The following is a 15,652-nucleotide window of genomic DNA, read 5'->3' on the forward strand; positions in this document are numbered from 1 at the left end:
ACCCCCCAAATATTCATGGGCCTGCCAAACACGATCTCATATAGAGTAATCCCAGAGAGTGTATGAGGTATTGATCTGATGGAAAGCAGTGCCAAAGGCAATGCATCAGGCCATTTCAGAGAAGTGGAAGCCTGTATTTTTGCCAATTTCAGTGTGGAGTTGTAGTATTCCACCAGGCCTGCTGACTGTGGGTGAAATTTAGAAAAGGGGGAGTCAGGTCCTGGGACGTGTAGTTGGTTGGACTATAGAATATAATTATAAAAAAAGCAATTCACCAACTACATATATCTTTAAATCCTCTATTTTGAGGAAAAAACAAGTGATACTCCTAGGTTAATTGGGTGTATTTCACTCGTACCCTTTTGATTTATTATTTTCAAATTGTCAACATCTCATGTATAAAAAGGACACTTCACGTTTTGTTTCATTTACAGTTTTGCTTCATATATACAAACATACAATACATTTCTACAACACAAATACACCATTTATATATACACGAGCATTTTTTGAATATATACACAAACTATTGTTTTCTTAGAAAGACAAGAGTCAAGTTTTCGACTCAAAAATTGAATAAACAACAAGTGAATGAAACCAATGTTTTTTCAAACAAAATAAACCATAAATTAATTCCATGGTTTATTGGGCAACTGATGTCTAATCTCTTTGTGTGCCGACGCGTTTCGAACTCGATGTGTTCAATTGTCGAGTTCTCTTCAGGGCTCTGTCTTTTGGATTTTTCTTTGTTCCAGCAATCGCCAGTCCGCAAGTACTATATTTGAATTTGACTGGATTTCTTTGGACCTCAGATTGTAGAATTTAATTAATTCTACAATCTGAGGTCAAAAGAAATCTAATTAATTCTACAATCTGAGGTCCAAAGAAATCCAGTCGAATTCAAATATAGTACTTGCGGAAGGATCCATTTTTCAGTGTAAATCCCAAAAAGATAGTGTGTTTCAGGCTCAATAGGTATTGAAAAGAACGTGTTTTTCAAGTTAATTACCAAAAATGAGTTGGCAGTGGGATGGATAGGGCTATTGCAAGTGTTATAGGGGACCTCTTGCACTACACCTACTTTAATCAAGTCCTGGACAATACCTGCTAGTGCCTCCTCACCCTCTCGAGACATCTTGGATTGAGGCAAACAAGGCAAATTAATTTGTACAGGAGGAATAACCATTTGACCCACATCAGTATCTGATCTAGCCTACAGAGTGCAAGGCAAGGACGCCAGAGCGATGTCCTCATTGATAAGGCAAGAAGTATCAATGATTGGATAGTTGTCATTGAGGATAACACATACACCTTCCGGGGAACAGCATATTGTAGCACAAAAATATTTTAGCATATCGATACCTTCAATGTTATCTGGAGTGTTAGTGGAGAGCAGAAATGGGCATGCTGTAGTGAATTTATCTAGTTCGAATTCAAGTGGCTGCGATAGCGGGCTAGGTGTAGGTGTTCAATCGAACCCTATCGATGTTATCATTGAGCCCTAGGAACCAGTATTTTAGACAGGGCACTACAGATAGACCCTGTATGAACCAGAACTTGATCAGTAGATCCCAAGACATTTGCGTCAACATAGGGACCCATTTGATCTACTGGCAACTCAACCTGTCCCACACCCCGTCCTAGGCATCCATATGCATAATCGGAATCTGTGGGTGTATCTGTAGAATAGTCAGTCATTTCCTACTGATGTTGTTTGTCAAAAGCATTAGGGTAATTCGGTCCCTGTTCAACTGTCCCAAACCTGGGGCAAACACTTGCACCACCCCTGCTCCCTAAGTTCCCTGGACGCCCTCTCATACTCTCCCGTCCCGCTGATATTGCTGACCTTGCAAAACAGGGCACTCAGAATGCCAGTGCCCAGTCTCATTACAATAGGCACACTGATCAGGAGACAAATTGGCCCGAAGGAGAGGGAATGCTCCTGGCGCATGCATTGCACGTGCACCCTCTCCACCTCTCCTAAATGGTGGACCATACACTTGAGCCATCATCACCTTTGTTTTCAATTCCTTAACCTTTTTATTCTCCCTTTCCTTCACTACTAGTTCCTGTTGCTCATAATATTGTGCCTTCACTTCTAGTTCCTGTTGCTCATAATATTGTGCCATTGTCAAAAGGGAAACTGGGGAGGAAGTAGTCCAAGAACTTTCACTCACTTTAAGGCGACTAGATATTTCTGGTAACATATTAGCAACAAATGTGTCGACAAACAAATGTTTGCCCATGTCATCGGCCAGTGACTGGCCACTAAAATCATGAAATGTCTCCTCAAACCTTGAAAAGAAATCAGAAACTGATTAATCTTTTTTCTGTTCACAAGACGCTAACGTAGTCCAATCTGTTTTCTTAGGGGGTATGAGAGTCTTCAATTTAGTCACAATAGCTTTAGGAAGATCTAATATCTCCTGTTGGGGTTTCTGGGCAGTTAACCTATCCGCATCTATTTCTTCTAATTTTACCCAAGTGTAACCAAATGCCTCAGCGTCATTGATTTTGCGTATCGTTCTCCACATATCAGGGTGCAAAATAAGCCCAAAGAACATATCTATATCTGCTAATGTCATAGTACAAGAACTAATGGCTCCTTCCACCTCCTCGTAGATAGCGGCAGGATTTTTCCGGGGGTCAGGCAAGGCAGCCTTAAGGGCCATAACATCTGTTCTACTCTAGGGAGTATAGACCCAATTATATAGAAAATATCCCTTTGCATTATCAGAAGCCTTATCATCATTTGTTCCTGCACCCTTCAGGGGAACATACAGGGGTGCAGCTTCACACATTGGTCTCATAGCAGACTCACTACCGCTGGGATTATTCGCATCCACCAGAATATCTGTCTTCTCTGACTGAGATTCTGTTGTCTCAATGCCTGCTTGCTACTTTTTAGCTAATTCTTTTGCCTTTTGCATTTGTAATGTATCAACCCGTAATTTAACTGATCGTCTTATTGTGTCTGATATGTTTTTGAAAGGGTAAGTCCCATCTCTTAACTGCCTATAATCTGTCTTCAAATCATTTGGGCCTGATTCGTCAGAAATATGTTGCCAATTATATAATATCTCCCCGCAGAACTTTTCCAAAAAATATAACTGTCTTGAGTCTTCCCAAGCCTGAACTGTAGTTGTGAGGATCGTCGCTGTAGTCTTCCGACGAGATTCCTCTCTAGCACTGCCCTTCAATTTATCTTTATATGTGCTAGACAGAGTAGAGCGAGTCTATCGCATGGATCGCTGATCGTTGTCCTTATCATCTGATGAGGAGATTTCCTCATCTGAAGCACCTGCCTCAGGGGTACTCGGATCAGGAGATTTATACAGGGGTGGGGGTCGCTCTAATAAAATAGTCATCATGAGGCTTATTAAGTAGTGGATAGACAGGACGTCTAATAAGGTACTGGCCATTTACCTGCAATCGACGTTCTCTATCTACCTTTCCTATCTCTTCCTGCATCTCCTTATCTCTTGATTCAACACTTTTCTGATACATCGTTTTCTGCTGTTCTTTCTGTGCTATAGCTTCCGCTTTCTTCGTTCTCTCTCGCACTTCCTTATCCCACATACGCAAACTATCAAACATATCCTGTCTACTCTTCCTTTTGAACAAACACTGTTCCACATACTGAACCTTCTTAAAATCAAATAACCCATTCACTGGCCACTGTAAATCGGATTCCTTCTTTGTATATTTGTGCCACAATCAGCCATACATTATGGGACAAATACCATATTTCATATACATATCTCTATCCAGCGTCCTTTCTGGAGGAGTCGGCTGACATTGTTCCAAAGCAATTCTGGTACTGCCGCAGCAGCACCACTTGCGAAGTGTACTAATAACAGGCAATTTTTACAAGTGTAAGTAAAATATTGATTATCGAACGAAGTCTTCAACTTCCACCTGCCAATCTCTGGTCGACCTAATGGTCACTGCACAATTCCCCAAAGAAGCCCAGTCGAGACCGGCCACCACTCGGAGGGTCAAGTCAATAAAACCAGAAAGTTTGTGTTGGCTACAAAGACAAAGTCTTCTCATGCAGTGTGCTTCCTAATTTCGATCTTCCGTCAAGACCACTCCTTTAGACGACTGCTTCTCCAATAGGGCCCCACATTGGGCGACAATCGTGGAAATGTACCCCCATGAGGGGACACCAGTGCAGGGTCACACTCTTGTCCACAGGTCCGAAGACTAAGAAAAGAGAGATCGGCACTGGAGTGAAGTAAAACAAACCAAGTTTATTAAATGCTCATGAGCAGGACTGCGTCCGAACAACACTCTCAAGTGTTGTGGGAGGAAGTACACATAATGTAAAAACCATTGTCCTTATATACTGTTTGTTAGAATGCAATCTCATGAGAAGGAAAACTGGAGGGTACAGGTGTAAGCACCAGTGCCGTAACAATAATTGAGGGGGCCCCCTGCCAGGTACGTGGAGGGGCCCCCTCCGGACTCTATTAGGAGCTCTCAGGCCGAAGTGCAGTGCTGAGGGGGCTCCCTTGAGCTTGAGGGCACCCCGCACTCCGGGGGATGCGGGGGCCTAAGTTACGCCCCTGGTAAGCACGGAAATAGCTATAGGCAAACAAGAACAAAGCCTGACCAGATGGTCAGGAGATGAGGAGGGGAGTAAGGAATGTTTATGGCGGCAATTAGCTATCAATCGATAACCTCTGAGACCAGGTGCACTGGCAGCTGCAACCCCAGCATGTACTCCAGATTGACCATGTCAGAGAGGTCAGCTAAAGTTAGCGGACACATGCTGGGTGAGAAGACGAACAGCAGAGTGTAAAATGAACATAGCAGACACAAAATGGACGTGAATGGCTGCCGCTTATGCTAACGTAAAATGCACATTTTCCCACATTTGTGCCACCACTGTCGAGGTCACTCCGGAGCAATAATAATTATTCTGGCTTTTGAATGTGAGAACATTATGATCATTGTCAGCAGGAGGGGAATTGAATTAAAAGTGTAAATTAATGTGCTTGATTAGTCGATCCATAGGGCATTACCCAGTATGCACTGTTGGTAGAACCTTGAGGCGAAGCTTGGGTGTTTTTTGTTTTATCCATCCACAAAAGGATCTCTTTGGGGAAAACGACAATCAGAGAAGATGTGAAGTACACCGTTAATTAAAACCCATTTGTGATTTTCCTGAATGAGTCTGCTGAGAGTGTCTGCCTGAGCATACTGGGTTCTCTGAAGATGGACCGCTGTAAACTTGAGATCCCTGGAGATGAGCCACTACCAGATTGGTTGAGCTTCCAGGGGCATAGGTCTATATCTCGTCCTTCTCTGCTTATTCCGAAAATGCATGGTTGTTGTATTGTCCGTCTGAACAAGGAGAGAGCCTGTTCTAAACGACAGGAGGAAAGCCTACATGTACTGCCCTCAATTCCAGAAGGTAGGTGTGGTAAGACTGTTCCTTCTGAGACCACGGGCCTTGAATCTATAGACAGTCAATATGACCAACCCGATTTGTCAAGGAAGCATACTTTACTATGGTTTGGACCAGAATGTCTTGGTCGAAATTCATCCCTTTGAGCGGCACAACCATTTAAGAGATTGTTTCACATGACTGGTCAGTATCACTCTGTCTTCCCATCTTCCTGAGATCTGATCCCATCGATCTTCCAGACATTGTTGGAGAGGACACATGAAGGGACATGCTTGCAGGACCAGGAAGATGCACAATACCATTGAACCGAGGAGGGAAGAAACTTGTCTCACTGTTGGATGGGCTGTTTTCTTCAGATTACAACATTAACACTTTTGTATGTACAGTGTCTAGTACTGCATCAGGTAGTGCATGGATTGAACAGGTGTCGAGATGTTTTTGTCATGATTCATGTGCAGACAATCAATTGAGAGTCATGACTGTTAGGATACTGCCTTGATGAGCCAATTGTCCAAATATGGATAGACAAAGATTCTAATTTTTCTGAGGTGGGCTGCTACAACCGTCATTTATTTGGAGAAAGTTTGCTGTGCAGACTTGAGGCCGAAAGGAACGATCTTGCATTGATAGTGGTCTTTTCCTACAGTGAACCTCAGGCACTTTCAATGTTTCTTGACTATTGGGATGTGAAAATAAGCATCTTGCAGGTCTGTCAAGCATAGCCAGTTCCTTGATGGAGCTGAGGGTAGATCTGATGAAGGGTCAACATACTGAAGTTTTCTTTGCAAACCCATTTGTGGGCTTGCTTGAGGTCTAAAATGGGTCTGTATTCATTTTTGGGTACTTTGTTCTTCACCATAAAATAATGGGAATAAGTTGCCATTCCTTTCAGGTCAGAGGGGACCTTCTCCACTGCATGTTCCTGCAAGAAGGTGGATACTTCTTGTTGCAGTAGTTCCCGTTGTTAAAGGGAATGCTTCTTCAGTGAAATAGATGGTGGGGGACACTTTAATCTGAGTCAGTCTCCACACTCTACAATATTCAGAACCCATTTGTCGGTGGTTATCCTTTACCACTCTTGCTGGAAAGATGTTATGCTTCCCCCTAACGGAAGAGAAGAATGGTGTGACTCATTATTTTCAAGCAGTGTTTGGTTTGCCAGTTTGGGCAGATGGTTGTTGACCTCCTCTGCCTCTTGAATTATATCTGTTGTAGGGGTCTGTGCGGTTGTTGATAATGTTGTTGCAATTTCCCCTGGAGCCAATGAGGAGTTTGAATCCTCTGATCGCAGTATCACTGATTAAATGGTCTTTAGGTTATTCTAATATAATTTCTCTTCTCCAGCCCAACATCCTTAAGGGTGTTCAGTACTATCGTCATGAAAAATATCTCATCATCTTCATGAGATTCAAAAAAGTATTCCCTGAAAAAGGAAGATTTATGATACGGTTTGTTGCTTCTGGCTTTAGCTGTGTAAGTCCGAACTACATTAAGCGATAAAGAGCGGGATCCTGACAATATCCATGTGTTACGAGTATCTGCTGCAGCATTGATGATTTGATTAAACACTATCATGCCTTTGTTGATAATTCCTTGAAAATCTTGACATCTGTCTCTTGTAAAATCTTCTATGAATTGTCGGACAGAATCCCAAAGAGATCTGCCATAAAGCCCCAGAAGTGCAGACTTGCTGGCTGCTTTTTTTCTCACTGAGTCCTGCTTTTATTCTTCTTGTCTGAAGGAACAGTGGATGAAGATGCTGTAGCATGCAACTTACGGGCCACAGAGATTATAATATAAGTGAATCTGGAACAGGGTGTACACGTAGGAAAGAAGGCTCTTGTTCGAAGGCTCGCATTTCTTCTGAAGGTGGGACGGAGCCGCCTTTACAGAAGCTGGTATCAAAAACAGTTCCATAGCCTGTTCCAACAAACTGGATGCCAGCCGTAATAGAAGCGGACCTTTGGTGGATTGTCAAATATTACCGATGTGGAAGTGGTAGTAGTCGGCAAATCAGTATTTTGTTTATTGGCTTCTCTTTGAGAACCTCTTTAAAGGTATTAATGTTATCTATAGGAGATATCCTTGGAGATGGAGAATATGCAGAGTAGGAGAATATAGAGCAGAAGACGAAGTTGTATAATGGGAGTTTGAAAATCATTTTTGCAAGGAGTGAGATCATCTGAAATGACAATGTCTGCGGGGAGATCTAGATCTTGAGCATAACCTAGAACATTTGGTGCGAGGTCTGGTTTGACGTGAGCGCGATCAAGAGAGCCTCAGAGAAGGTATAGGTGGAGATGGAGTTGTGGGCTGTGGCGAAGGTATTGGTGGCACATTTGGTTATGGAAAAGTAGGCGGAGGAGGTGATCCTGCCTGAGCCTTAAAGGAGTTGGCGAATCTGGTATGGTGTGTGGGGATGGTGTTCTTGCTGGTGAATACGCTGTGGAATTCGCAGAGCCAGACTCTGATAGAAGCCTGCACACTTCATGCCTGAAAGCCATTCCACTGTCCTCTTTAAGAACGTTGAATGATGTCTTAATGTCAAACCATGTCTCGACGTGATTGATTGATTGATTGATTACGCACTTGTATAGCGCACGACTACCCGTAGGCATCTCGGCGCTTGTACGAATACCGCCGAGGAACCCTTCCTGGCCTTTCCCTGTGAGGAGCCCACTCCTGGGCACCCCCAAGGTTCAAGTTCAAGAATTTGTATAGCGCGCTACTCACCCAGAGGGTCTCAAGGCGCTTGGGGGAGGGGAAGTATTATTTATCGAATAGCCAGGTTTTAAGTTCCTTTCTGAAGGAAAAGTGGTTCTGTGTAAGGCGGAGGTGAGTGGGGAGAGAATTCCAGGTCTTGGCGGCCAAGTAGGAGAAGGATCTTCCTCCCATGGTGGATCTCTGGATGCGCGGGACTGCGGCGAGGGCTTGATTGGAGGATCTTAGTTGGCGGGTGGGTGTGTAGAAGGACAGTCGTGTGTTGAGGCATTCGGGTCCTAGTTTGTAAAGGGCCTTGTGTGCGTGGGTGAGGAGACAAAATGTTATTCTCTTGTTGATGGGAAGCCAGTGGAGGTCTTTCAGGTGATCGGTAATGTGAGCTTGGCGAGGGATGTCCAATATGAGTCTGGCTGATGCGTTTTGGATGCGTTGGAGTTTTTTCTGTATTTTGGCTGTGGTTCCGGCGTAGAGGGTGTTTCCATAGTCCAGTCTGCTAGTGACCAGTGCGTGGGTGACAGTCTTTCTTGTTTCGGTGGGGATCCAACGAAAGATTTTCTTGAGCATACGAAGTACGTTGAAGCAAGAGGAAGAGACGGCGTTGACTTGTCTGGTCATCGAGAGGGAGGAGTCTAGGATGAAGCCTAGGTTACGTGCGTGGTCTGTGGGTATGGGTGCCATGCCCGGGCCGATGGCCATCAGGAGTCGTCCCAGGCAGAGGGGGATGATCCTAGGATGAGGACTTCTGTTTTGTCTGAGTTAAGTTTTAGGCGGCTGTTTTTCATCCATTCGGCTACTTCTTTCATGCCTTCGTGAAGATTGGTTTTGGCGGTGTTGGGGTCTTTGGTGAGGGAGAGGATCAGTTGGGTGTCGTCAGCGTAAGAGATGATGTTGAGGTTGTGTTGTCGTGCGATGGAAGCGAGGGGGCTCATGTAAACGTTGAAGAGGGTGGGACTGAGTGAAGATCCTTGTGGTACTCCGCAGATGACTTCAGTGGCCTCTGATTTGAATGGGGGGAGTCGGACTCTCTGGGTTCTCCCGTCGAGGAACGAGATGATCCAGTCCAGGGCTTTTCCTTGTATGCCGATGTTGCTGAGGCGTTGTATGAGGGTGCTATGGCAGACTGTGTCGAAGGCGGCGGAGAGGTCGAGTAGGATGAGGGCAACTGTTTCTCCATTGTCCAGAAGCATTCGGATGTCGTCTGTCGCTGCAATGAGGGCGGTTTCGGTGCTGTGTTTGGCACGGAAGCCGGACTGAGAAGTGTCGAGTGAGTTGTTGGATTCAAGGAAGGCGGCGAGCTGGTTATTGACGGCTTTCTCAATGACTTTGGCAGGGAATGGGAGGAGGGAGATGGGGCGGTAGTTCTTAGGTTCAGAGGGGTCTGCTGTGGGTTTCTTCAGGAGGGCGCTGAGTTCGGCGTGTTTCCAGCTTTCTGGGAAGGTAGCGGAGTTGTAGGAGCAGTTGATGACATCACGGAGATGGGGTGCGATGATGGAGTCTGCTTTGTTGTATATGTGGTGGGGACAGGGGTCGGTTGGCGAACCTGAATGGATGGAGTTCATTAGGCGGATGGTGTCTTCAATGTTGATTGGGTTCCAGGCGTTAAGGTTATTAGAAGGCGGTTTGGGTTCGGAGGTGGGTGGAGTGGACTGTTCATTGGGGATGTTCTCAAAGCTGTTATGTATGTCGGCTATTTTGTTGTAGAAGAAAGAGGATAACGAATCGCAGAGGTCTTGGGAGGGAGTAATGTCGTTTGAGGCTGCGGTGGGGTTGGTAAATTCTTTGACGATGTTGAATAGTTCCTTACTGTTATGGGCGTTGTTGTCGAGTCGATCCTTGAATGCTGATTTCTTGGTAGATCGGATCAATTGGTGGTGTTTGCGGGTGGCTGTCTTGAAGGTGGTCAGGTTGTCCGTGGTTGGGTTTTTTCTCCATGTTTTCTCGAGAGTGCGGCATAGTTTCTTAGATTTCTTAAGGTCATCGTTGAACCAGGGGGCCTTTTTGCTACCGTTTGGTTCGGTGGTTTTTCAAGGGTGCTAATTCGTCAACGCTGTGAGTGATCCATTGATTGAGTTTGGTGGCAGCATGGTTTGGGTCCGATGAGAGGGCAGGAGGGTTTTGTCTGAGCGATGTGAGGAGTTGGTCGGTGGTGATTTTGTTCCAGTTTCTTCGCGGAATAGGTTGTGGCGGGTTGTGGGTCGAGGTAGTTTTGTAGCTGAAGTGAACGCAGCTGTGGTTGGTCCAATGGAGAGCTGTGGTGTGATCGAAGGAGATGTGCTTGCTGGAGGTGAAGATTGGGTCGAGCGTATGTCCGGCTACATGGGTGGGGGTATCAACAAGTTGTTTGAGTCCGAGATTGGCCAGGTTGTCCAGAAGGGTGGTGGTGTTGCTGTCGTTCTTTTCCAGGTGGAAGTTGAGGTCTCCCAGTAGAATGTAGTTCTCGGAGGTGAGGGCGTGTGGGCTGATGAAGTCAGTGATGTTTTCGCAGAATTGTTGACGGGTTCCTGGTGGTCTGTAGATGAGGGTGCCTCTAAGTGTGGTCCTGGGGTCGGTGTGGATCTGGAAGTGGAGGTGTTCGGCGGATGCAAGGTTATCGTCGAAACTGGTTGTGATTCTGATGGAGTTCTTATGGACGATGGCGATGCCTCCTCCCGTTTGGTTGATGCGGTCTTTTCGGATGATCTTGTAAGCGTCCGGGATGGCTACGGCGATGTTGGGTGCTGATGATGCGTTCATCCAGGTTTCTGTGAGGAAGGCGATGTCCGGTGAAGCAGTGTCGAGTAGGTCCCAGAGTTCGGTGGCGTGTCTGTGGACCGAGCGGGTGTTCAGCAGGATGCACTTCAGGTGGTTAGGGTTGGAGCTGTGTTTGGAGTTAGTGGATATGGTGTGGTTCTTGATGCAGGCGAATTTGCAGGAGTGGCAGGCGAAGGGACCGTGGGTGCGTCCTGGGGTAGCTTCGTAGCATTGTGGTGTGCGTCCGGGGTTGAGGGCTAGGAGGGTGGCGGCGTCGTACGTTATGCGGACGGAGTGGGTTTTGCGGGGACCAGGGGGTCTGGCGCTGGACGCGGTCCAGGCGCGGACGGGCGTAGACGGGCTTACCTTTGGCGCGCGACCGCTGCGCGTGAACGCTGCGCGCAAATGCATCTGTCATATGTGGATAGTGGAAGGGGAGGGGCGAGGGAGGGTCAGCTGGGAGGCGGGAGCGGGGCGGAGACACGGGCAGGGAGTCACACAATAACAACAACAAAAACAAAATGGCAGGCAGCCTGAAACGAGCTAGAAGCCAATGCGAAGCAGATGGCTGTGGCACCGGGATAGTCAGGCACACCTTTAGATCTACGGGCAGGCAAATGAACTTGTAATAGCAGCGCATTTGCACAATTTAGCCGCACGATGTCTGAATAGATAACAATTAAACAAGCAGTCAAGGCGGTCAAGCGCTGCAATGTTACCGTGTATGAAATGAGAGGCAGGCAATTAAGGTATTCTAGCGCTATGAAAGAGAAACAGGCAATTAAGGCAGTCTAGCAATTATAATGAGCAAATTGATTCATCAAGCGCCGCAGCGATGTGCTACGATACCAGGCTGCAAGGCAGGCAGGGCGGGGAGCAGCGTGGGGTAGCGACCGCGTCTGCAGGATACAGGACGGTCACAGCGCTAATGCGAGAGAGCGGCCCTGATAGTATCAGTGGGAGGGAGGGTCAGCTGGGAGGCGGGAGCGGGGCGGAGACACGGGCAGGGAGTCACACAATAACAACAACAAAAACAAAATGGCAGGCAGCCTGAAACGAGCCTGAAAGGTGAAGTCAGGCATCCCCAGCGTTGTTGGGGCCGTTGTAGAGATTAAGCAAGCTATTGCCCAGAGGTGCAGAGTGGGACTCATGATTAGAATAGGCACCAAGGTGAGAATTATCAGGTCCGAGGAAATTGAGCCCGAGACTCGCCGAGGCGGGAATTGAACCCTGGTCCCAGCCAGACTACTGCATCAGGGTCTGCCGCTCTAACCATTGAGCCACACTTCTCTACATGGAAGCCCTTGATGTTGTATGGTGGTTTGACATCGAACTCTTGCTTGACATTGACGGTGCTCTCCTTGTGTACATTGTAGGTGCTCTCCTTGTTGACGTCGTGGTGTTCTCGACGTCGACTCAGCCCTTGACGGCGACCAAGTGGGTGCTGTACCTCTTCTCAACTGGAGCGATGCCTTCCTCCAGATGTTCCTTTTTTAGAATCTCCCTCTGCAGGAGTCCTCAGAGCATGACTTAAGGGCACTGGTAGAGTTTACAGTCTCTCCTTGCCCTTCAGAAGTCACGTCAGTCAGGGCATCTTGTCATCTGCAGTGCTCCACTTGGCCATGGAGGCAAACTTTCTCTCTCTCCCTCAAAGTGTGCCTGGAGAGGGTCTTCCAGTGGCGACACATCTAAGGGTCATGAGAGTCTGGCATACATAAATACAGGTCCTATGTAGGTCCGTTTTTGCCATTTTCCTAAAACACTCAGGCAGTTCACAAAGAGATCCCATTTTGTGAAAAATGTTATAATTTTTCTGTCAGAAAATTATCTTAAAATACTCTTCGCCCTAAAGTACGTTGAGTGAACCAGTTTAAAAAAGCTTTAGATGAAAATTGTGATGAAAACGCATTTAAAAAGACAGAGCTCTGCTCCATAATCCTGTCAGCAGGAGCCAGAAACAAGAACTGAGTAAACTGCCGCCTACAGGGCATGTTGGGACACTGGAAGTCAGAAGGCCCTTAATGGTGCAGTATCTTTTTAACATTGTTTCAATGTTGCAGCCTATTCAGGCTACATTACTATGTGTTCCTCTTTGTATTATTTAAAAAAAGAAGTATAAAACATTTGTGAAGAACGTTTTTAAAAGATCACTTTTCATTTTGCTTAAATGATTTTTAAGAGTATGACCCTTTTTTCCTTCTAAATTTTAAAATAATTCAATAAAGACTGGCAATAAAGCTTGTCTTTAAGGCTGCCAAATAAATGGTAAAAAAATTAACATGTTTGTCACATGTGTTCCTGGCTTTTCCAAAGTAAGGCAAAATAGATATGACTTTACAAGAACTGCAAAGTCCGGAAGTTGAGAAATACTTTGGCTCTAAGGTTCTGTCTTCTGTGAAGTGAACAGTAGAAGTATATTTCCAGAATAAATGTATTTTTCTTCCAGCACAAATTATACTTGTGTTTTATTTGTTTGGGTATATCTCATGAAGTAATTCATAAAACTAGAGGGACCGGAGGGGGGCGGGGTAACGCCCTGATTATTTACCGGCAATTGCATTACTATTAGTTCATCTCTTGCTTTGATTAATTACTGTTGCGGTGTGGGCTTGTTAAAAGAAACAGGATTTGTTGAGGGGTCGGGTACTTTTTACTTTAATGTATGAGGCGTATGCCTGAGAAGCGCAAGCTTCTCCTATTGTCATTAATCCATAAGAGATGGATTCAGAGTAATGCAATTACCGGTAAGTAATCGGGTGCAATGCATACTTTCTCTGACGCTTCTTGGCGTTTGAGTTAGAGGAAAATGCAAGAAAAGAGACAAGTTACCAATTAAACAAATACATTTTTTAAAGTTTTCAGAAAGGGGAAAGATTTGATTCTGCCCAAAGATAAAGCTGGAGAGAATTTCACTTTTCCGCAGCTGGCGTAAAAAAGGTTTTATTGCCATACTGAACTATTCTTTTGGGGAATTTCGGGAAGATGTTGGGTATCTCTGACCAGTGTTCGCTGGAGTAACTTGCATTGCACAGTGAGTTAACATATTTGAATACAGATCACCAGGTTATTCAGTTTGAAAGATGCACTAAGAAAAGTTAACCACAGTTCACGCCTGTGTTCTGTAGCTGTCAGTGTTTCTCGGATGTGTTGCCTGTAACTTAGCTGCTTGGAGTTTTGCGTGACTTTGTTCATAATGACATTCATTGATGACGTCAAAAATGGGCAGTGATCTACATTACGTGTTCCGCTGCTGTCATCACTGCGACAAGCAGACCCTGAGGAGAAGGGTTTGAGTTAACTTCTCCACACAAGTACAGTTATTTGCAGCTGGATGGTGGGAGGGATCAGCAGTGGAAATGTGGGTGGAGAGAGGAGGGGGAGTATGCTATTCACTGGACTGGTTGTCATAGCAGACTCCGGGTGGGGTGGGGATTCAGGGGTGGGATGACAGCGGTTCGTAGTGAGACAGAAGATCCAGACGCACCGCTGCGATTCTCAGATGGGGTATTTGGGTGAAGGTCCCAAGGCCATGGGATCACGCGCAGCCTCGGTCTCAGACTCACACTGGGCGATTGTCGGCCATGAGGGGCCCGGCGAAGACCCGTTGTCTCCTGACGTATCGTCCCAAAGGTAAAAATAGTCTTCACATTCTTAATCGAAAGCGTTTTTCGCATCTCGTTTCTCTTCATTTTGTTTTGTCTATCGGAGTGTTAGTAATGTGTGCTCGTCTCTATTACAACACGCACATTTTGCCGTTGTTCAGCAGCCTAGAAAGTAATATCTCTTCAGAGCTTGTGCCTTCTGCCGTTTGGGGGTTGTGGCATTGTTGATACTTGTTTTGTTTCTGAAATTTCCTTTTCCGTTGGTCAGAGTGTAACTTTGTTCTGAACTTTTTTTTCCTTTTAAAATACTGGGCCGTTTTGGGACTGACGGGATTCGAGGTCCATTTTGTGAATTTCGGATTTATGCGATGTTGATATGGAGTTCCGATATAAAGACATCATGCGACCACTTAGTGAAAACCGTGCCCCAGTGGCACGGAATGACCGGAGAGTAGTTAACACAGTGTATGAGCAAGTATCGAAGAACGTGACAGGTCGGCATTGTAGAAGGAAGCGACACAGCGTGTCGTGTTCCTCGCATTGTCCACGGGATTAGCGCATCCTGCGGAGCATCCGCGAGCCCGGCTAGTAAAAACTGTAACAGCGCGTGAGGCGTGACATGTTTGTTTCAAGCCATTGTTTTGTGTTAGGTGGACCAGGCTCCAGAGATGGCCTGATGAGCAGTGTAATTAAGCTTTTCCGCCAGCTAATTTAAGCCGAGTGCCTTTTCAATGATAAAAGGCACTATATACATGTAACCACTCTGCCTTGGTAGTTGATAGAACGTAAATGTAGTTTTAGGAATCAGCTGAATTTATGAAGCGACAAAGAATTTATGAAATGACAAAGACATCTACAATATGTAAATGTGTTTGGCAAATTGATGAAAAGTGAGCCCTACATAAATGCAAATGATTAGCTTTGCGGATGTTACTGTCATAAACTGTCTTCAATAAATCTGACATTCAAAAATGTGAAAGGTAAGGCCAGTATTATAGGGCAGCGTTAGGCTCGTCAATATGCGCCTTTCCAAAACTGATCTTGTCCAAGGTCAGCCCAGCAAAGCTCTTGCAAAGTAGGCTACACCTTTTGTGAGATGCTGTACAAAGCGAAGCCCAGCGCTGCTGACGTAAAATAGTATGTGAGCTGCGCAAGTGTAGTTGCACCATGAATAGCACTTGTGCAG

The 15,652-nt window shown here is 45.6% G+C and overlaps 1 protein-coding gene across 5 annotated transcripts in view; it reads left to right on the forward strand.

Moving 5' to 3' along the window:
* The window catches only part of GJC1 (gap junction protein gamma 1), a 346,863-nt gene that overhangs the window by 150,851 nt on the left and 180,360 nt on the right, over positions 1-15,652 (forward strand). The window contains exon 1 of one of the 5 annotated variants that reach the window (XM_078645147.1): positions 14,299-14,494. The exons of the other annotated variants lie outside the window; for them this stretch is intronic. The gene's annotated coding sequence lies outside the window, so the exon portion shown is untranslated. Of the gene's footprint in view, positions 1-14,298; positions 14,495-15,652 lie in introns of those variants that run through there. 5 annotated transcript variants of the gene reach the window in all.

Source organism: Lissotriton helveticus, chromosome 5_1, assembly GCF_964261635.1.
Source record: "Lissotriton helveticus chromosome 5_1, aLisHel1.1, whole genome shotgun sequence".
Lineage (NCBI taxonomy): Eukaryota > Metazoa > Chordata > Amphibia > Caudata > Salamandridae > Lissotriton > Lissotriton helveticus.